We start from the raw sequence: 21,820 nt of genomic DNA, 5'->3' as shown, positions 1-21,820 counted from the left end.
CAGGGGAGACTGGTACTGGAGGCTTGACATTGCTAGTCAGATTCGCATCCACAGCCAGAAAGCAGCAAGAGGCAGATGCTGGATCTCAGCTCAATCTCTCCTTTACATTGAGTCTGTGACCCCAGTCAATAGGATGCAGCTGCCTACATTCAAAGTAAGCCTTCACTGAAAGCATCCTCAGAGACACACCCAGAAGTGTTTCCCATCGGGGTGACAGTGAAGATTAACTACCTGCCATGGGCTTGCTCTAAAAGGCATGGTGGTGGGCCTGGAGAGACCACTCAGCAGTAAAGAGCACTTGCTGCTCTTGCAGAGGACTGAGGTTCAGCTCCTGCATCAAGTGGCTTACAACTGATGCCCGATTCTGGACTTCTTGTGCATAGAATATGCATGTGCACACCACAGAAACACACACACACACACACACACACACACGAATAAAAATTAATAATTTTCAAAAGTTATTTTTTTTAAAGCATGCTATAGACTTCTGTAGTTAGAAAACAGACTCACTAGCAGGGGACGTTGGCATATGCCTGTAATCCCAGTAATCAGGGAGGCGCTCACAGTACTCAGCAAGTGGATCACTGTGAGTTAAAGGCCAGCCTGGTCTACAAAGGGAGTCTAGGACAGCCAGGGCAACATAGAGAAACCCTGTCTCAGAGAACCAAAAAACAAAGAGAGAGAGAAAGAAAGGAGCATCTTGGAACAGGTACTCAGGGTCTAGAAACCTGGTCTTATTGTTGGTGCTGTGGTGACTGTCCATAGCAGCCATGCACACCAGAGGAGGCCTCAGAATTAGCGATTACCTCTTACCCCAGGATGCTGGTTTTACGTGTTCCCTATTCTTTGGGGGCCTGACATTTGTCACAACCCTGCTCCTCCAGCTGGGATCTGCCTTGGGACTTTTGTTTGTTTGTTTTGTTTCACTGGGTGGTGGCTTGCTTGTTTTGTTTTTGTGCTTGGAGCCTTCAGAGGGGAAAACAGTGTGTTTAGCTCACCAAGACTGTTTGGATCAATATGCTTGAGTCAAAATATATTTTTTTTTTTCTCAGTACTTTGTACATTTTATTCTACAAATTAAAGACACACATCTATTCATCATGGCCACAAAAAACTTTTTAAAAGCCTGCTCCAATGAGAGAAACACATGCAAATTCCTAGTTGCTTTTCTTTTCTTTCTTTTTTTTTTTAAGAGAAACGTCCTTTTCTACCAAGCGCTAGGAGAAAAAGAGAACATCTGTAATATGAATTCTGGTGCTAAATCAATTGTAACTGCTACTGTGTTGTTCTGCTGGTTGACAGCGTTGTGCGGCATTCAGGGTGTGCTATCTTCATTAGTTGGAAAATAAAATTAGACTCATATGCAGACTTTCCTGGTAGTTCATTTAATTTCCTGTTTTCTATCTTTTTAGTGATTTCTGCAGGACTATTTAGAACATTTCCCCTTTGAAAATGGCCCAAAGAGCAAAGGAAACCTCTGTGCTAATGATTTGTGGGGGCAGATGTCACACAGGAATGCCTTGTGGAAGAGTTGTCCCTTCCAAACCATGACTAGGCAAGGTGGGGTGCCATGGGAGTGTGAGTGGGGCAAGGTGGTGGGAGCTGGGCAGAGAAATGAGAGTTTATTGGCTTCATGTAGCATGGTGATGATGTGTTTTCCATGTGCTATCGCCTAGAATAAGTTGCATGAAGGCCGTTTGTCTTAAGTGGGTCAGAAAAATAACATCGGCAACAAAACAAGGCTGGGTTACTTGAACACATAGATGTGATCATGCCCAGAAAGGCTTTTGAGTAAGACAGCCCTTCCCTTGCTTGCAAAAGAAAACTAACAATGACTGAAGGAGCAGGCTTCAACCCTCTGGCCGTTCCCTCCCAGCAACAGACTGGGACTGCTGGCTTTCACCGAAAGGCAGTTGAAAAGGGTAAAGCAGCTCCTTACAGACTCCTGAATACCTGTGTGCTGCATTCCCAGCAGAGTCCACAGTTCCCCGTTTGAAGGAGTCACCTCACTCCTGTACTCTTCTACAGGAGCTGGGAGAGAAGTAGGGGATGCTGAGAACACCATGTCTGGATGAACAAAGCTGCAGTCATGTGGCAATAACTTCAGCCATCGAATCATAGAATGTACTGCACTGTGTGAGAGGTGACACTCTTATCTGGGTCAGAAGTGCCAGCACTAATTCCAATGGGGCTGGCATTTTGCTAGGAATAGAACAAGGAGGCTAAGCCTCCCTCATCCTTAATATCTTCCTCATTAAAAGGGCACTTGTCACAACATCTGAGAATACGTGATCCTCATGAAAAAAAAATTCTGGTTTTTGCATTAGAAATGTTCCTGCTCCACCTCTTCTTACTCCTAATGACTTAGAAGCCTCGGAATTACCCAGAGACCAGCACCAACACTGAGTTATAGTTTAATTCAGCACAGAGAGGAGCTACCCTCAGAACACCTTCCTCAAACCTCATCCTCTCTCACTGCTAAGATGGCTTTGTTTGGGCTAGAGAGATGGCTCAGCGGGTCGAGGTGCCTGCCACCAAGACTGACAGTCTCAGTTCCATGGCCAATACCCCACATGGTGGGAGAGAATCAGCCCCTGGAAGTCTTCCCCTGATCTCTACACGGTAGCATGCCTCCGACACACACAAAACTTTTATTTAAAAAAAAAAAAAGAGACAAGCATTTTAATGTTTTCAAGAGATAGCTCTGGAGCTAGAGAAACAGCCCAAGGGTTAAGAGCACCATCCATTCTTCCAGAGGATGGAGGTTTGATTCCCAGCATCCACACGGTTAATAACTATCTGTCACTCCTGTTCCAGAGGAGTCAGGGTCCTCTTCTGGGTTCACTGGGTACTAGGCATGCATGTGGTGCACAGATATACATTCAGGCCAAAGAACCATTCGCATAAGGTAAAATTAAAAAAACAACAACAACAACATATTTTAAATATACTTTCCCTATTAGAAAGATGATAATGGAACTTGGGTCCAAGATGGCAGTGCCAGGAGGACACTGTTTCTGACCAGCGCACAGCATGGGCAGACAGTGACCAACAGATGGAACTCTGGGCCCTAAAAAACTAGTGATTGTGTTTCCCAGGCAAGAGGAAACCCCATGGTGTTGGAATCAATTGGGTTAAGGTTACCCAGCTAAACCATGGAAGAGTTCCCGGCCCTGGTGGGCACTCGGTTGCCAGCCCGGAGCCACATACCTCCATGCCCTGATCAATGTCCCAGATTGAACTGTGGGCCCCAGGGCACCAGAGACGGATTTCTCTGTCAGGAGAGGGAAACAGCAGGTCTGACCTCAGGGTACCACCCCCTCCCACCCCAAAAAGTTCTCAGGATAGGTTCCCGGGATAAGCCCAGGCACCCAATCATCAGAAAGGCCACTCTGCCTGCGTGCTCTACTTGCCATCCCAGACTGAACTGTGGACCCCAAAGCACCACAGACTGGGTCTTCCTGTTGGGAGGAAGCCCCACAGTGGGGGAAACATCAGATCTGACCTCAGGACACCCAGCTCCGGAAAATTTCTGGGTTCCTGCAGGCTCCAGGCTCTAGCCTAGCTCTAGCTGCATGCATGAGCGCTGTGCTCAGCTGCCACTGATATCACTAGGGTACTGGGGCACAGAGCTCAAACCTCAGACCTACAGAAGCCCGAGAGCCACTGAATCAGCCCCCAGATACTGCTCCAAGGAGCAACCAGTTATCCCTAGCTAAACTGATGAAACCACGGGGCTCCATGGTTCCTCAGCATAAGAGCAGCAACAGCAGCTCACTAAATTCAGAGCAAGAAACCATGCTGCAGGCAGCTGTCTCCAGGACTTCTGGTGAGAGGAGAGCAGTTACCACACAGGGCCATACGCCTGAGGTGAACTGTGGCAATTCCTGAGAAGCAACACCATTCATTTGACCATACCCAAAAAAGCTGAGGAGCCTTCCTTCAGAACCCTGCCAAGGGGATTTTCCCACCCCAGGACTCCAGGAGGCACCAGAAATAAATAGCCAATACCTGAGACAGCCAGATGGGTAGAGGCCAGCATAAAAGCACAACCAAAAAAAAGGCAAAGCAATACGGCATTCCTAGAACCCAGTTACCAGAGGCAGGTAGCCCTGGATACCCTAACATAAGTGAGATTCAAGAAGATGACCTTACATCTATGCTTATGAAGAGGTTAATGGAGGAAACAGAAAAATGCGTAAAGAATTAGAGGAAGATAAAGTCAAACAGATTATAGCTATCTGTAAAGAAATAACAGAAAGATGCAGCCAAACAGTTTGTGGCTTTCAGAGAGGAAATGATTAAATCACTGAAAGAAATAAAAGAAACGGAAGAATGTTCAAACAAACAGCTGAAGGAAATGAAGGAAAAACAGGAAAACACAGTCAGACAGGTGAAGGAAATGAACAAAAAGCTTCAAGATCTAAAGATAGAATTGGAAAAATTAAAGAAAACACAAATGAAGGAAATCATGGAGAAGAAGAACTTAGGAAAGAAAACAGAAACTTCAGAGGTAAGCATAACCAACAGACTTCAAGAGACAAAAGAGATCTCATGTGTGGAAGATACAATTGAAGAAATCAATGTACCCATCAAAGAAAATAATAAATCTAAAAAACTTCCTGACACAAAACATCCAAGAAATCCAAGACAACATGAAAAGACAAAACCTAAGAATAATAGGAATAGAAGAAAAAGAAGATGCCTGTCTCTAAGGCCTATAAGCATACAAGAGGCCTATAATTTCAATAAAATTATAGAAGAAAAGTTCCCCAACTTAAAGGAGAGGTCTACAGAACACCTAATAAATTAGATCAGAAAAGAAAATCCTCCCACCACATAATAATCAAAACAGTAAGTATACAAAACAAAGAAAAAACACTAAAAGCTGCAAGAGAAAAAGGCCAAGTAACATATAATGGCAAACCCAACAGAATCACACCTGACTTCTCAACAGAGACTATGAAAGCCAGAAGGGCCTGGACGGATATCATGTAGACCCTAAGAGAACACAGATGTCAGCCTAGGCTACTTATACCCAGCAAAACTTTCAGTCCTCATAGACAGTGAAAACAACATTTTCAGTGACAAAACAAATTTAAACAATATCTACACACAAATCCAGCATTATAGAAGATACTAAAAGGAAAAATACAACCCAAGAAAACTAACTACTTTCAAGAAAACACAGGAAATAAGTAACCTCACTACAGCAAAACAAAAAGTAGCCAAGCACACAAACACACTACCACAGCCAACATCAATATCAAAGGATCTAATAGCTATGGTCATTAATCTCTCTCAACATCAATGGACTCAATTCTCCAATAAAAAGACACAGACTAACAGAATAGATGTGTGAACAAGACCCAGCAATCTGTTGTATACAAGAAACACACCTAAGTCACAAAGATAGACATTACCTGAGAGTAAAGGACTGAAAGACAGTTTTCCAAGCAAATGGACCCAAGAAGCAAGAGGAGTAGCCATTCTAATAACTAATAAAACACACTTTAAACCAAAATTAATAAAAAGAGATGGGGAAGGACACTTCATACTCAAAAAGGGAAAATTACTCCAGGAAGACATCACAATCCTGAATATCTATGCCTGAAATAGAAGGGCACCCACATTTGTAAATGAAACGTTAATAAAACTTAAACCACACATAGATCCCCACACATTAATAGTGGGAGACTTCAACACTCCTCTCTCAACAAAGGACAGGTCAACAAAACATAAATTAAACAAAGAAACAATAGCTCTAACAGAGGTCATGAATCAAATGGACCTAACAGACATCTACAGAACCTTTCACTCAAACACAAAAGAATATACCTTCTTCTCAGCACCTCATGGAACCTTCTCCAAAATAGACCATATAGTTGGTCACAAAGCAACCCTCAACAGATACAAGAAGATTGAAATAATCCCTTGTATCCTATCTGATCACCATGGACTAAAGCTGGACCTCAACAACAACAGAAATAGCAAAAAGCTTACACACACATGGAAACTGAATAACTCACTACTCAATGACAGATGGGTCAGGGAAGAAATAAAGAAGGAAATTAAAGTCTTCCTAGAATTTAATGAAAATGAAGGCACAACATACCCAAACTTATGGGACACAATGAAAGCAGTGCTAAGAGGAAAGTTCATAGCACTGAGTGCCTTCAAAAAGAAATTTGAAACATCTCATTGCAAGCAACTTAATGGCTCACTTAAAAGCCCTAGGAAAAAAAGAAGCAGACACACCAAAGAGGAGTAGACAGCTAGCAATATCAAACTCAGGGCTGAAATCAATAAATTAGAAACAAATAAAATAATTCAAAGAATTAATAAAACCAAGAGCTGGTTCTTTGAGAAAATCAACCGGATAGACAAACCCTTAGCCAAACTAACTAAAAGGCAGACAGACACCATCCACATTAACAAAATCAGAAATGAAAAGGGGGACATAACAACAGACACTGAGGAAATCCAACAATAATTAGGACTTACTTCAAAAGTCTATATGCCACAAAATTTGAAAATCTAAATGAAATGGACAATTTTCTAGATGGATTCCACTTACCAAAGCTGAATCAAGACTAGGTAAATCAATTAAATAATCCTATATCCCCTAAGGAAATAGAAGCAAGTCATCAAAGTCTCCCATCCAAAGAAAGCCCAGGACCAGATGGTTTCAGCGTCAAATTCTACCAGACCTTCAAAGAAGAGTTAACACCAATACTCTTCAAACTATTCCACAAAATAGAAACAGAAACACTACCAAACTCATTCTATGAAGCCACAGTCACGTTGGTACCTAAACCTCACAAAGACCCAACAAAGGAAGAGAATCTCAGGCCAATCTCCCTTATGAACATTGATGCAAAAATACTCAAGAAAATACTTGCAAACCGAATCCAAGAACACATCAAAGATATGATCCACTATAACCAAGTAGGCTTCATCTCAGGTATGCAGGGGTGGTTCAATATATGGAAATCCATAATGTAATCCACCATATAAACAAACTGAAGGAGAAAAACTACATGCTTATCTCCTTAGATGCCAAAAAAGCATTTGATAAAATCCAACACCCATTCATGTTTAAAGTCGTGGAGAGACCAGAGATACAAGGCACTTACCTAAACATAGTAAAGGAAACCTATAGCCAACATCAAACTAAACAGAGAGAAACTTAAATCAATCCCACTGAAATCAGGGACAAGGCAAGGCTGCCCACTCTCCATATCTCTTCAACAGTTCCTGAAGTCCTTGCTAGAGCAATAAGATAATTAAAGGAGATCAAGGGGATACAAATTGGAAAGGAAGAAGTCAAAGTATCCCTATATGCAGATGATATAATAATATACATGAGTGACCCCAAAAATTCTACCAGGGAGCTCCTACAGCTGATAAACACCTTCAGCAAAGTGGCTAGATACAAAATTACTTAAAAAAAATCAGTAGCCCTCCTCTATACAAAAGACAAAAGGGCTGAGAAAGAAATTAGGGAAACAACACCCTTTATAATAGCCACAAAGGACATAAAGTACCTTGGGGTGACTCTAACTAAGCAAGTCAAAGACTTGTATGAAAAAATTTCCAGTCTCTGAAGAAAGAAATAGAAGAAGATATCAGAAAAATGGAAAGATCTCCCATGCTCATGGCTTGGCAGGATTAACATAGTAAAAATGGCCATCTTAACAAAAGCAATCTACAGATTCAGTGCAATTCCCATCAAATTACCAACATAATTCTTTACAGACATTGAAAAAAATTCTCAGCTTCATATGGAATAACAAGAAACCCAGAATTGCTAAAACAATCCTCTACAATAAAAGATCTTCTGGAGTTATCTTCTGATCTCAAGAGCAACAGTATTTTAAACTGCATGGTACTGGCATAGAAACTGACTGGTGGATCAATGGAATTGAATAGAAGACCCTGAAATAAACCCACACACTTATGGACACCTGATTTTTGACAAGGATGCCAAAACCATACAATGGAAAAAAGATAGCATCTTCAACAAATGGTATTGGTCTAACTGGATGTCTACATGTAGAAAAATTCAAATAGATTCATTCTTATCACCCTGCACAAAACTAAAGTCCAAGTGGATCAAAGATCTCAACATGAAACCAGACACACTAAACCTCTTAGAAGAAAAAGTGGGGAAGAGCCTTGAACTCATTGGCACAGGAGACAACTTTCTTGACAGAACAACAATAGCACAGACTGTAAGATCAACAATCAATAAATGGGACCTCATGAAACTGAAAACCTGTCAAGCAAAGGAGACTGTTGCCAGAACAAAATGACAGCCTACAGACTGGGAAAGGATCTTTACCAACCCTGTATCTGACAGAGGGCTAATATCCAGAATATATAAAGAACTCAAGAAGTTAAACAGCAAAAAATCAAATAATTCAATTAAAAAATGGATTCAGAGCTAAACAGAGAATTCTCAACAGAGGAATATCGAATGGCAGAGAAATTTAAAGAAATGCTCAACAGGGCTGGAGAGATGGCTCAGAGGTTAAGAACACTGGCTGCTCTTCCAAAGGTCCTGAGTTCAATTCCCAGCAACCACATGGTAGCTTGTAACCATCGATAGTGAGATCTGGTGCCCTCTTCTGGTGTGCAGGCAGAACACTATAAATAATAAATAAATAAATCTTAAGAAAAAAAAGTAGTCCTTGTATTTGAATTATTTAAAAAAAAAAGAAAAGAAATGCTCAACATCCTTAGTCATCAGGGAAATGCAAAACAAAACCACCCTGAGATTTCACCTTACACCCATCAGAATGGCTAAGATCAAAAACTCAAGTAACAACACATGCTGGAGAGGATGTGGAGAAAAGGGAACCCTCCTCCACTGCTGGTGGAAAAGTTAACTTGTGCAACCACTTTGGAAATCAATCTGGCACTTTCTCAGACAATCCACATTAGGACAGACAAACCACTAATTAGGAATAGTGGTTCCTTAAGATCCTGCTATACCACTCTTAGGCATATATCTAAAATATGCTCAAGTATACAACAAGGACATTTGCTCAACCATGTTCATAGCAGCTTTATTTGTAATAGCCAGAAGCTGGAAATAACCCAGATGTCCCTCATTTGAGGAATGGATACAGAAATTGTGGTACATTTACACAATAGAATACTACTCAGCAATTAAAAACAAGGAAATCATGAATTTTGCAGGCAAATGGTGGGACCTAGAAAAGATCATCCTGAGTGAGGTTTTCCAGAAGCAGAAAGACACACAGGGTATATACTCACTCATAAGTGGATATTAGACCTATAATATAGCATAAACATACTAAAATCTGTACACCTAAAAAAGCTAATCAAGAAGGAGGACTCTGGGTAAGATGCTCAATCCTCATTCAGAAAGGCAAAGAGGATGGACATAAGAAGAGGGGGAAAACAGAACAGGACAGGAGCATACCACAGATGGCCTCTGAAAGACTCTACCCAGCAGGGTATCAAAGCATATGCTGAGACTCATAGCCCAACTTTGGGCAGAGTGCAGGGAATCTTACGAAAGAAGGGGGAGATAGAAAGACCTGGAGGGGACAGGAGCCCCACAAGGAGAGCAACAGAACCAAAAAATCTGGACACAGGGTTGTTTTCTGAGAGTGATACTCCAACCATGATACTCCAGCCATGATACTCCAACCATGGAGATAATATAGAACCCCTGTACAGAGGTAGCCCATGGCAGCTCAGGGTCCAAGTGGGCTCCCTAATAATGTGAACAGGGATGGCCTTTGACATAAACTGATTGGCTTGCTCTTTTATTACCTCCTCCTCAGGGGAGTGCAGTCTTACCAGGCCACAGAGGAAGACAATGCAGCCACTCCTGATGAGACCTGATAGACTAGGATCAAATGAAAGTGGAGGAGGACCTTCCCTATCAGTGGACTGGGGAAGAGGCATGGGTGGAGAAGAGGGACAGAGGGTGAGATTGGAAGGGGAAGAGGGAGGGAATTACAGGTGGGATACAAAGGAAATAAACTGTAATTAATAAAAATAAAATGTTATAAGAAACAGGTTTAAAAAAAAGAAAGATGATAATTTAGAGTTGGAGGTTTGAGCTCCTGCATGGAAAAGAAATTGAATAGATTCATGGTATATAACATGTTTTGAAATATGTGTCCATTTTGAAATGCTGAAATAAACTAAAGTATGTACCCCCTCCCACACTTATCTTCTGTGAGGCAATGTGCAAAAGGGGATAGCAGCAATGCTTAAAATTTACTCAGCAACTTTCAAGTATGTACTAGATAGAGTTTAATTTTAGTCACCATGGTGTACAAGAGGTGCTTGGACTTGTCCTTACCACAGGTTTGTGTTTTTTGACACCACCAATGTCTGTGAGCCTATTTTTCATAGCCAATTAAGTAGCTATCAATGGTACAGAAGATCTTGAGATTGACGACCCTAGGGTGCTTACCTCAGGCTTTGCCACTTATCCATTGCCTACCTTCCAGGAGTCTGGCTGCCCCACCCCCACCTCCCTTTCCATCTTAGGAAATCACCCAGCCATTCCCATCTGTATATCTACAGACCACATTGATGACCAGAATAGGGCCGAATGAATTGGCCCCTCTAAAAAAAGGCTGGCCTCATATTTCATCCCTGTGTGCTGTAGCTAAGTCCTAAATAAAATACAGGAAAGGCAGACTTAACCTTTCATGCTCTGGTTTACAGATGTTGGGGGCTTAAACTTTATATGGCAGAAGACAAAGCAAAGCTCTGTTGTGTTTTTTTTTTCAACATTTAGTCTTTTTATTGTATTGTTCTGTTTCTTCTTTTCATTTAATCACTTTGCTTTCAATCCGTATTGCTTTAATCATTTCAGCAGAGGGTTCCTCTTTGGGTTATCTTGAACCTTGCTCAAAGGCTTCACCTAGAACCCAGCATCCCCCAAAAGGCCTTAGACCACATCTGCCATCCTAAGGGGCCATCTAATTCCACCCCAACTCATGTGAATGGTGCTATTTTTGTATACAGGTCTATATGCACGATATGTGTGCATACAGTGTGCATATGTGTATGTGGCTACATGTCTGTAGGTGAGCAGAGGCACTCTGCCTGCTAGTCTCCACTTTATTCCTTTGAGTCAGGGTCTCTCAGTGCTCCTGGAGCTGGGCTTGTGGCCATCAAGCTCCAGTGGTCCTTCTTCCTCTGCTCCCCGCAGAGCAGGGGCTGCAGACATGCACAGCTGGGATTCAAACTCAGGTCCTCACTCTAGGCAGCAAGTCCTCTTCTCCACTGAGGGATCTCTCCAGACCTGGTGTTTGTTTTTATTTCTCTGTTTCTGACAAAAGAAGGAATTGTACCCATCCGCACAGTTCATTTTTAGTACTTGATATTAATACTGTATCTAGTGCTCTGTGCATGTCTTAAGGGAGGGGCATATTTGAATCAGCTGGCACCCTCACTCAACCAAGCTTCCAAGTCCTTTACATTATTGGTAAAAAATTCTTCTGAAATCAGAAACCTTGCCAAAGAAAGTTCAATCTTTAAAAAACAAAATACATCACATTTAATAGAGCTGAACATATAAGAAATTCAACTTATATCTGTTGCATAGCCATACTGACCCTCCAGTCTTGGTTGGAAAGCAGTTTCTTATCTCCCCCATGGTCATCTACTGGGTACAGTTAATTCAAGAGCCACTTATCAGAATCATTGGATTTTCGTCATAGTTATTTTTCTCATCACTGAGTTCAGACAGCTGAGAAAGACATCTTGAGCGAGGAAGGATTAATTTTGGCTGTTTCAAAAAGGTGCAGTCTGTCCTGGTAGAGCAGCAGGCTAGTGACAGGGCCATCCACAGTGTAGGTACAGACATGAAGCAGAGCTGGGAACAGGCTGCAAAGCTCCTTGTTTTTTTCTTCCTTTATCCCAGCTGAGCCCTAAGCATGGTGTGAAGCCATTCATATTCAGGATAGACTTTGATTAAGCCTCAGAGTCACCCAGGGGTTGTAGATTTAAAAATCTAGAGCCGGAGCCCTAGGCAAAGGAAAGGACTCCAGTCCTGGAACTATAAAATCCAAAGCAGGTTGACACTGACCTCATCTCCTAGATGATTCTAAACTGTCAAGTTGACTAAAGATTCACCATCACAACTGCTATTTCTGGAAAGAAAACTCTGCTACTGTCAAGACCAGGCAGAGGAAATAGAAGGGAGAGTCTGGCCAGGAGAATACAACAGGGATTGATGTGGACTATAGAAAAGGAGACCTCAAGCTTTATCTATAGCTATTAGAATTCCATTGTTTAAATCCACGGAGGTCCAAGCAAACAGTATGAAGTGGAGCTCACCATCAGGAACTGGTCCTAACATTCCTCCCTCTGCAGCAGGAAGTGAAAGGTAGACAGAACGAATACTTACCTCAAAGTTGGGAGACTGCCTAGTGAGAGCTCAAGGGTAGCCTGGTTTGGGGTTTATAATTCCAAGACCATAGTCCTTTCTCTTGTTCTATGTTGGCTCTGCTCTAGGTTAAAATGATGATGACAACAACAAAAAACCAAGAACAAGAAGCATTTTAAAAATAATGAAGTGCCCGCGTGCATTCTATTCTCATTAAATTAAATGTGGTCAAACTCTTTTATCCTAGAATTCCTTTAAACTGAGAAGCCCTGACAGAGAAGCAGACCCTGTTTGTTGAAAGACCAGCAGCTGTTGGGTAAGTATGTGGCTCAGGTTTCTCTGCCTCAGCAATGAGCCTGACAAGTATAGAAAGCCTGTAATCACAGAAAGTCACACCTGACCCAGAAGCCCTGAAACCGTCACCTTCCAGTCACCATGCAGCTGGCCTTCTTGCATCCCTGGACCTCGCGTCCTTGATCTTAGTCCAGCAGCAAAGCTGGGTCTGAGTCACATCTGACAGATAGGCCCAGCCAGCCATGTCATGGGGTCTTGTGCAGTGGCAGCCTTTGCCTGTGGCCTCTCGCTGGGCTCGCATCTACCTCAAAGGGGTTGTTGATTCGACAAGAAAGGAGGAGTGTGGGGTTGTGATGAGGACCCACTTTGGGAATAAGTCAGAGCTACTCCTGAACCTCCTCTCTTGACTTTGCTAAATCCATTAACAAATATTTACAGGTGCATGCTATATGCCAGGCACTGTTCTAGAATCCGAGGGACAATGATGAATAGAAAATGTCTGTGCTTTTGTGAAGTGTGTGCCTTAGTGTGGGAGTAGGAAGGAGAGCAAGCATAAATGGGAAATTATTCAAATACAGTGTGTTTGAAGGTGATGGGTGCTAGGGATAGAATGGAGTGAGGTGTGAGGAGAGAGCAACTCAAATGATGTGTTCAGGGTGACTCTGGGCAAAGACTAGAAAGAGGTGAAGCAATAAACTGTACAGATATTCAGGAGGACTGCATGCAAGACTCCGACGGCAGAAGAAACGTGGATCAGCCATGGACTGGGCGTCCACCTCCCTAGAGGGAATGGTGGCCTGACAGTGGCAGGAGGTAGTTGATGGAGGCACTGGAGGGGGTAATTGGACATTTACAGTGGCTTGAGTGACATGGCAGCTGCTGTGAGACAGATTTTAAAGAACATCCTCATGGATTAAATAAGACATTGGAGAAAACAAATGACAAAGAATGACTCCAAGGAGGTTGGCTTGAGTAACCGAGGAGAGGAAAGATAGGGGAATTGCTTGCAAGGAATGACAGGGAATCTGGGGTTTACTTGGGGAACTATTAAGTGAAGATGCTAAACACAATTACTTATGAGTCTGAAAGACATGAGAGAGGCCTAGACTAAAGCTATAAATTTAGAGTGTCCTTTGGCATGTCTATGATGGATTTTTTTGAGACTAGGTTAATTGAGGAGGGAAGACCCACTTTAACCCCCAAATAAAAAGGAAGAAGCAAGCCAGGCACTGGCATCTATCTTCTCTGCTGTCTGACTGTGGATGCAATGCAATCAGCTGCCTCAAGCCCCTCAACATGTTTCTGCTGTAATGGGTGTCAAACTGCAAAGCTGAGCCTCCTAGCTTCAATTTAGAACAGCTCTGGTGATGGCCCCCAGCTCCAGTGGTGTCAGCTGAAGCCACCATCTGATCTATTCCCCTTGCTGTTTAGTTCCTCCTCCCTTGCTTAATTCTTCCTTCAGCTGCTGCTGCTGTCCATACACTCCTGCACTAATTCTCCTGCACTGGACTCCAGCCCAGTCCAGGCCAGAGAATCAGTTCATGGATCTGAACTGGTTTAGAGGGATAGCACTTACAGGGACAGTTTGCTCGTCTGCTCTCAGGTGCTAATTGTGCTCACCTGGCAGGTGTCTGCTATGAGAAGTGTCTAGAACAATGCCGGGTTAACATTAGGTACTGAATGCCTTGTAGCTCTTCTTTGGAGAATCAGCTTTTCACAGTTCTCCAGTTTCCAACTCAAGTGGGGAGAAATGGGGCCCCACCATGTTCAGGCAGGAAGCCTGTTCCCAAATATCCCAGAACACATCCTGCTGATCCTTTGATATGCTCCATCAGTTCCTCTACATCTCCTAGCTTAACTATATATTACCGTGTCCTCTATGTATTCGCATAATTCACTTCCTAGCACCACTCTTTCTCTAAGCTCCATGTCTGTCCCATAGATGTACCTCCATGTTGTGGGCATTCCATGAATATCAAATTAAACCTAATGAATTGACTCTTATCTGAGTTTGTGGACTAAGGTCAGCTTGCTTCCCCTAAGTGACTTTTGAAGCATTTGGTCTGGTCTCCTATGATGATACTATAATACTAATACCCAGAATATTATCCATCCATGTAGTCATCAATTTAATAACTATTTCTAAAATTTACTCTGTGCCAAGCACTAAAATTACAACAGTGATCGGGCCCTTACAGCTCAGATTTGCCTATGGATAATAAGCAAACAATCACACAACTAGCCTGCCATGGGAAGAAGACACTCTGAAGGGGAAGGGGCAAGAGGAGGCATTTGAACACAGTGACTGGGGACATCTCTGAGAAGAGAACATTTAAAATAAAATATTGAACAATTAAAAACCAGTTTTGGGAAAGGTAAGAACATTCCAGAACAAGAAGATCCTGAGAGAAAGAGAAAGGGGTTGACTTTTTGAAAAAAACATCCTGAATGAGCAGAGGGAGAAGGGCTCTGTGATGGGGTAGAGCAGTGAGTGGGCAGAGAAAGAAGGGGTCTGTGATGGGGTAGAGCAGTGAATGGGCAGAGAAAGAAGGGCTCTGTGATGGGGGTAGAGCACTGACATTGTGAGAGACCAAGGATTAAAAATCAGTGGGTATTATTTTAAAGTTTAAAGCCTGAACTAAGGCTAGCCAGTGAACATATGTCCAGCCACCTTCGGGGAAGAACTAGCCTTAATGCCCTGAGTGGAAGACCTAGCCTTAATGCATTCTTTCCTGCCCACTAATTATACGGTTGCTAGGAAACCAGCCCATAAGACCAGGCCAGAACAGTTTGTAGTCTTAGCGCCTAAAGTGGATCAATCATTTCAAAAGTCAGTTTCCCTTACCCAATCATGTAACCCAAAAGCATGTAAGTCCCTACTTGTGGTTTTGCCCCATAAAAACCTTGCTTCCCTAGACTGCAGGGCCGCATTCCTCTTCTGTTTCCACAAGGGAGTTGTGTCCTGTGTTCAAACGTGTATACAATTAAAAAGATCCTCATGTGTTTTGCAATTGACTCGACTCCTGGTGGTGGTCTTTTGGGGTCTTGTGATTTGGGCATAAAAATTGTATGCTGAATAGGAAACGATTTCAGAATCTTGTTCTTCAGCATGTGTGGTGATACAAGCTTTTAATTCCAACACTTAGAAAGCAGGGGCAGGTGAGCTCTGTGAGTTCCAGTCCAGCCAAGACCATATAGTGGAAACTTGTCTCAAAGGGAGGAAAAATCTCATTCTTGGGATCATAGAGAGGAAGTGTGTGAGAGACCAAAGAATTAAAAATTAGGTTTTTGGGTTATTGAATTAAAGTTTAAAGCACAAGCCTGAACAAAAGCCAGACAGATGGAGACATGCCCAGCCACCTGCAAGGAGGAACTAGCCCTACAGCATTCTTTTCCTGCCCACTAGAGATACAGTTGCTAGGAAACTGGCCCATTGCCCCTCTCCTGTAGGACAGTCAAACAAAGGAAGCCAGTTTGGGGACCTTCCTATAGCCAATTGGTTTAAAAATGCAACATCCCCTTTTGTGTTTCAACCAATAGACTCTTGCCAGGCAGGAATTTCCCTGATTTGGGTGCCCTGGGAGGGACTGGAATCTTTAAATCAACCACCTACCCTGAGCACAAGGTTCTCTGCTCTCATCCGCTGTGTTGGTGAGGGTGTGGGCCCAAGCTTGTAATAAAAAGATCCTCATGTGTTTTGCAGTGGACTCAATTCCTGGTGGTCTCTTAGGGTCTTTCAATCTAGGCATAACAGTGTGGGTGATGTGAACTAGAGGTTGTTGTGTTATGCCAGATCTTAGTGTCTCCAAAGACCACCAGGAGCCAAACCATGTAGGCAAAAGCAAAGAGCTTTATTCAGGCTTAAGCTTGGTCTCTCCACCTTCACCAACACAGTGGGTCAGAGAGGCGAGCCCTGAGCAGCTGCATGGCAGAGTTTTTATTGAGTTTTGAGCAAGGACCAGGAATTTCAGCTTAGTAATTACAGGACTGGGTGACATTCAGCAAGGGCAAGCTTGTTGCAAAGTGATTGGCTAACTAACATAACTAACATTGAGTGAGCTATCTATCGACCTCAGGAATGTTAGGTATTTTCTGTGCTACAAGATTGGTGGGCTGCCCAACACAGATGCCCCACCCTGAGACCCGTTCTTGTGGTTATCCTCAGGCTTTTCCTTGGGTAGGAAATTTTAGGGCCTTGTTCCTGGAATTGGTGACCTATGGCCTAATTCCTGGGACTGATGACTTTTTTTGATGGGGGGGAGGGTCAGGCCTGGTACTCTCAGTTGCAAGAAATGATGACTGTTATGCCCAAGTCTCAAGGACCCCAAAGACCACCAAGGAACTGATTCTGATGCAAACGAAGTAGGGGCTTTTACTACAAGCTCAAACCCACACTGTCATACAATGCAGTGCAGCCGGTGTAGGGTGTAGAGCCCTGAGAGCTCAGGCAGAGGAGGGTTTTATTGGTTTACAGTGAGGTTTGGGAAATTAAGTTTTATCGTTGATTGACATTTAGCAAATATCAGGTGTCATTTAGCAAATATTGGGAGGAAATTGTTTTCCTGGAAGGCCAAGCCAAACCATATTTTTTTACTCATCCTATTATAAAGAACACCTGAATACTAATTAGTCATTGCTAGGGGTGATGGTTCAATATTACGGGGTTTTCTCCAGACTATTCCTTGGGTAGGGGACTCCATTGTCTTCTTTCTGGAACTGGTGACCTATGGCCTAGTTCTGGGACTGCGGGCTTTTGGGATGGAGGTGGGGGTCAAGCCTGGTTCTTTCACTGACAATGCAGGTGGGAACAAGTACCTCTCTTCCATGTTTTTTATGAGGAGGAGATTCAGTGTAACTTCTACAAGTGTTCCCAGTTTTGTTTTTTTGTTTTCTTGTTTTTTGTTTTGGTTTTCTTTTTTGTTTTAAAGTGAGGGAAAAGACAATCAAGAATCGTTTAGGCCCTGATCTGCTTGTGTGAGTGGTAATGCTTGCAGAGGCAATGGGAAGGGCTGAGGGATGAGGGCAGGATTCCCTTTTGGAAACCCTGCATTCAGGAAATTCGAGAGCATGCTGTGAGACAGCCAGCTCCTTATTTGGGCATGTCCTAGATGTGAAAAATCCAGACTTTATTGAGATTGCCTGAAGTTCTTGGGGCCCCAAGAGAGCCTTGGAAGGAAGGGCCTGCTTGACTGGAGCAGGGTGAAGGGGTTGTGAATAAGTACCAAGAAAACAAAGCATAAGGAAGCCCTTGTCTCCAGCTGAGACAGACACCCAGCATTCTTGGAAACTAAGGCACAGGAGCTGGGGTGTCTGCCACTAAGGAGGAGAGGTGTTACCCAATCAGGAAGGCAGCCCAAGTCCAGCTCTCAGCTCCATTTCCCAAAGAGTTCCTGGCCCACATGCCACTGGAATGGAAACCAGATTTAAAAGGGAGCCAGGGCCTGCCAGCTGGGTACTATTCAGACATCTGTGGACAATCAGTGGCCTCCTCTGTATTTGGTCCTGCTCACAAGTGGCTTCACACTAAGAAAATAAGCCTTTTGACTGACCGCTGCCCTGTCAAATCCACCATATGCTTCAGGGCTTCCTAGGCGCTGGGGAAGGTAGCTTGGAGCAGTCCCTTCACTTAATCTCTATGGTATGCAGGGCACTGAGCACGCTATCCACTTTCTTTTAAGCAAAGGTCTGGATCCACTCAAGTCCTGGTCTTTAGCTGTGAGCATCACCTAAGTCCTTTCAACTGTCAGCTTGGGCCACAGTAGCTCAAGGGGCCTCCATTCTGCCACTGTGCACTCTTTGTCTCCATCGGAATGAATGGAAGCCAGGATTCTGTGCTAGTTAAGACTGCCTTGAAACATGGCCCCCATCACTGTTATATTCCCCTGTGATAGAGCTGTTCGCATTAGCCACAGGATTTACTCCACAACTGGACAAGATCACACACCAAAATGTAACTCCACACAGATCCATGGCCTGCAGTGACCTGCCCAGGACACCAGCCTCTGACCTACAACGAAGAGTCTAAGAATGTAGCCTGTTATGTATAGACCTTGCAAAGAGTCAGATTGCTAAACTTGCTAACAATCCAGGAAGCTCAGCATTAACTCTCATAACCGCTAACCCCATATGTCCAAGACTCAGCTAATAGCAACTAATAACTTTGCTGACTCTTTCCCTAGATCCGTAGGTCCTACAAGAAGGCCAAATGGGAGCCAATAGCCAGCCCCAGGGGGTTCCCCATTTCAGATGAACGACCCAGCAGGCTCCCACCACATCTGAAGTCTTAAGCTTTTTTCCATTTCTCCTCATGCCTTTCAGTTTGATAATAACTAGTTCCCTAGATATAGCCTTTCACCTTTCTCCTTTGAGAAGTCTTCATTTCTTTTCAATGCCATTCATTGACATTTCCTCTGTAACATAATAGTGGGCATCCATGCTGAGTGCTAGTGTAAAACAGGGTGTAAGGTAAGGAGGTTTACTAAAGAGACCCTCAAACACTATGGTCCAAACACAGCAGGTTCTAGTCCTTCCTGCAAGTGTGCCTTCAGAGGGAGTTGTCAAGGGTGGAAGGTGAGTCTCCTCTCAAGGACATGTAGGGACCCAGATTCCCTTTTTGCTGTTGCTCTGTTTCCTCTGTCCTCTGCAGCAGGAGGGAGCTGAAAGGGCTGCAGAAGGGGGGCAGCTGCCCCATCCAGGGTGTGGGTAGAAATGTTCTGCATCATCTTCTCCCCCAGCTGGCAGAGCTGGACCACATGGCTTCCTCCAGCTGCCAAGGAGGCTGGGACAGAGTGTCCACAAGTGCCCAGCTGAATCTTGCTAAAATAAGGAGAGATAGTGGCTTTGGGTACTCCCATTACTCTAGGTACTGAGAAATGACAACAGCATTACTTCTGCCCTCAGAGGCTGGTGGTCCATAGTGACTTATGTGTGGTGTGAAGACCATGCACACTCTGCTTTAGCCTCACACACCCCAGCTCCTCCCAGATGTTCTGCATTGCAGAGGCATGCTGCACTTGACAGCTGTTAACCTCACCCAGGTTGCAGGCTAGGAGTCATTTACTTTCATCACATTTTAAAGCCCTGCCCACCGAGGCTGGTGCAGGTGAGGGAGAGGTGGTACTTCCAGCGCGTCCCCATGGGCTGTCCTGTGCTATCACTGCCTCCCAGGTGTCTGCTCTTCTGCTCAACTGTGGTTTTAGGTAGGAATCAAGTCTGGCCTCTATAGCATTGTGTTCTACAGCTGCTGAGTTGGGCGCACAGAGCTGGCTGACTGGATCACAGCCCTCAACATGTCTTCCACTCCTGGGACCCAGCCCTTCCATCCCCTTCTGACAGCCCTGAAGGCACAAAAGGCACCCTGGAGCACAAGAAAGTTGAAGGTCATAACATCATAAGCCACGGTGTTAACTCCAATATCACAATCCACCCCACCCCACCCCCACCTCCCACTCTGTGCTTTTTATTTTCAAAGGAGGCAAGCCCATATGAATCTCATTTGCTAGTCTGTCCCCTGTAATAGTGTGTTCTGTGGTGCACTTTTTTTTTTCTTAATTTTATTAAATCACTACTGGGAAATCATCCAATGGTTGGGAAGGCACATAATTATGCTAGAGTTGGGTAAATGTGGTCAACCAGCCACACCTGGGTCAACAGTAGGCTTGAATTACCAGATATAGGCTCTTCTTAGTTATAGTAACAAAAGCGGCTATTCTTGAGATTTAGGTATCTCCTGTAAATGAAGCAGCTGCCTGACATAATCAAGTTTGTTTAAATGGATCACATCTATGGAAGCCAGATGACATGCTGCTAAGTTAAAAACAGAGCTAGTACTCATCATGAAGTTCAGGCATGAGCTCTTTCTTTTTTAAGGCGGGGTCTCACTCTGTAGCACTGGCTGGCCTGGGACATGCTATGCAGACCAGGCTGCCATTGCCTCGTGGGTGCTGGAATAAAAATCTGCAGCACTGCCCACTGGCCTGACAGTCCGGGCAAAGCTTTAAGGGACACGCTTGTACTGCGTCTTCACTGCAATTACACCTTGGCTTGATCACACTCTTCTTGATCTGAATGCCTGTCAGTCTACACCAGCAGTAGCAGCCACTGCTTTGTAAAACTTTGCCACGAAATCTGGCTCACTGTCTTCCACCAGCCTGACAAACTCACTGTGCTCCTGCTCAGCCCAGCCTCGAAACCACTGATTCCAAGGACGTAGCTGACACCTGAAGATACAAGGGGGTCGATTTGTCTCACATACACTGAGCTGCTCCAGACCATCCAGCAGTGGCTGTAGCTTTCCTGGCACTGCCACCCCAGGTCTTGTAGAAAACATTCCCGCTGGAGACCTGACCAACTGGCAAACCAGTGGAAAATACACTTCATCTCCTAGGAAGTGATGTAAGATATCAGAGGAGGGACAAACTGGCAATGTCATCTGGCACTAAAGGTCACACAGAAGAGAAGAACGACAGCATTGATGAGGAAGACGATTCTAGTAGCATCCTCTCTTTTCTTCTCCCAAGGTACCCAGAGGCTGCAAAAGTCCTGCAGCAACAATTCCACTCCCCTAGTCTCTTCCATGTTTCCTGAAAGCCCTAAGCAGACCCCTTCCCAGTGGATCCCAGCACTGCATTTGTAGCCGTTCTGGGGACTTCCTTCCGTTCTGCTCTCTACCCACCACGATTCCTCAAGTCTGGACAACTGGACATTCAGCTCAATGAAAGATGTGTTGGACAGGGGATAATGAACAGCTCTGGGGGAAGAGTGAATCGTAGTAGCAGCCTTTGGCCTCATTTTCTATTGGTGTCAGCGGTTCTTCCTTCTCTGCTCAGGCAAACAGCAACCCATCCCAACTTCTTGAAAAGACTTGTAATAACCCCAGTATTTCCTATCACCCTTAGACAGCTTATCTACTGAGCCCTCCGACCACTTCCTGTAAGCACTATTTTCTCCACCCTATTCCACTTCCAGGAATAGGGTGCACTTTACAGATAGCTGTCACATCCTCTCACCCCTATCATCCCAGACAACTTAGTGACTGCTATTGCTGACCCCTTGAGTGGCAGCATGGCCTTGTCCCACCGGTGCCAGCCTGAGCCCATGACCTCTGTCCTGTGCCCAAAGCCTGCACTTACACATGCC

At 44.0% G+C, this 21,820-nt stretch overlaps 1 protein-coding gene and 1 pseudogene across 4 annotated transcripts in view; both read right to left on the bottom strand.

Annotated features, from left to right (window-relative positions):
- Positions 1-21,820, bottom strand: part of Mtx3 (metaxin 3) — a 173,750-nt gene that overhangs the window by 102,715 nt on the left and 49,215 nt on the right. The window lies entirely within an intron of this gene.
- LOC110561299 (uncharacterized protein C14orf119 homolog) lies at positions 20,757-21,180 on the bottom strand (annotated as a pseudogene).

This window comes from Meriones unguiculatus, chromosome 2 (assembly GCF_030254825.1).
Source record: "Meriones unguiculatus strain TT.TT164.6M chromosome 2, Bangor_MerUng_6.1, whole genome shotgun sequence".
In the NCBI taxonomy this organism is placed as follows: Eukaryota; Metazoa; Chordata; class Mammalia; order Rodentia; family Muridae; genus Meriones; species Meriones unguiculatus.
The sequence above is the reverse complement of the archived record's forward strand: the minus strand, read 5'-3'. Positions and strand labels throughout refer to the sequence as shown.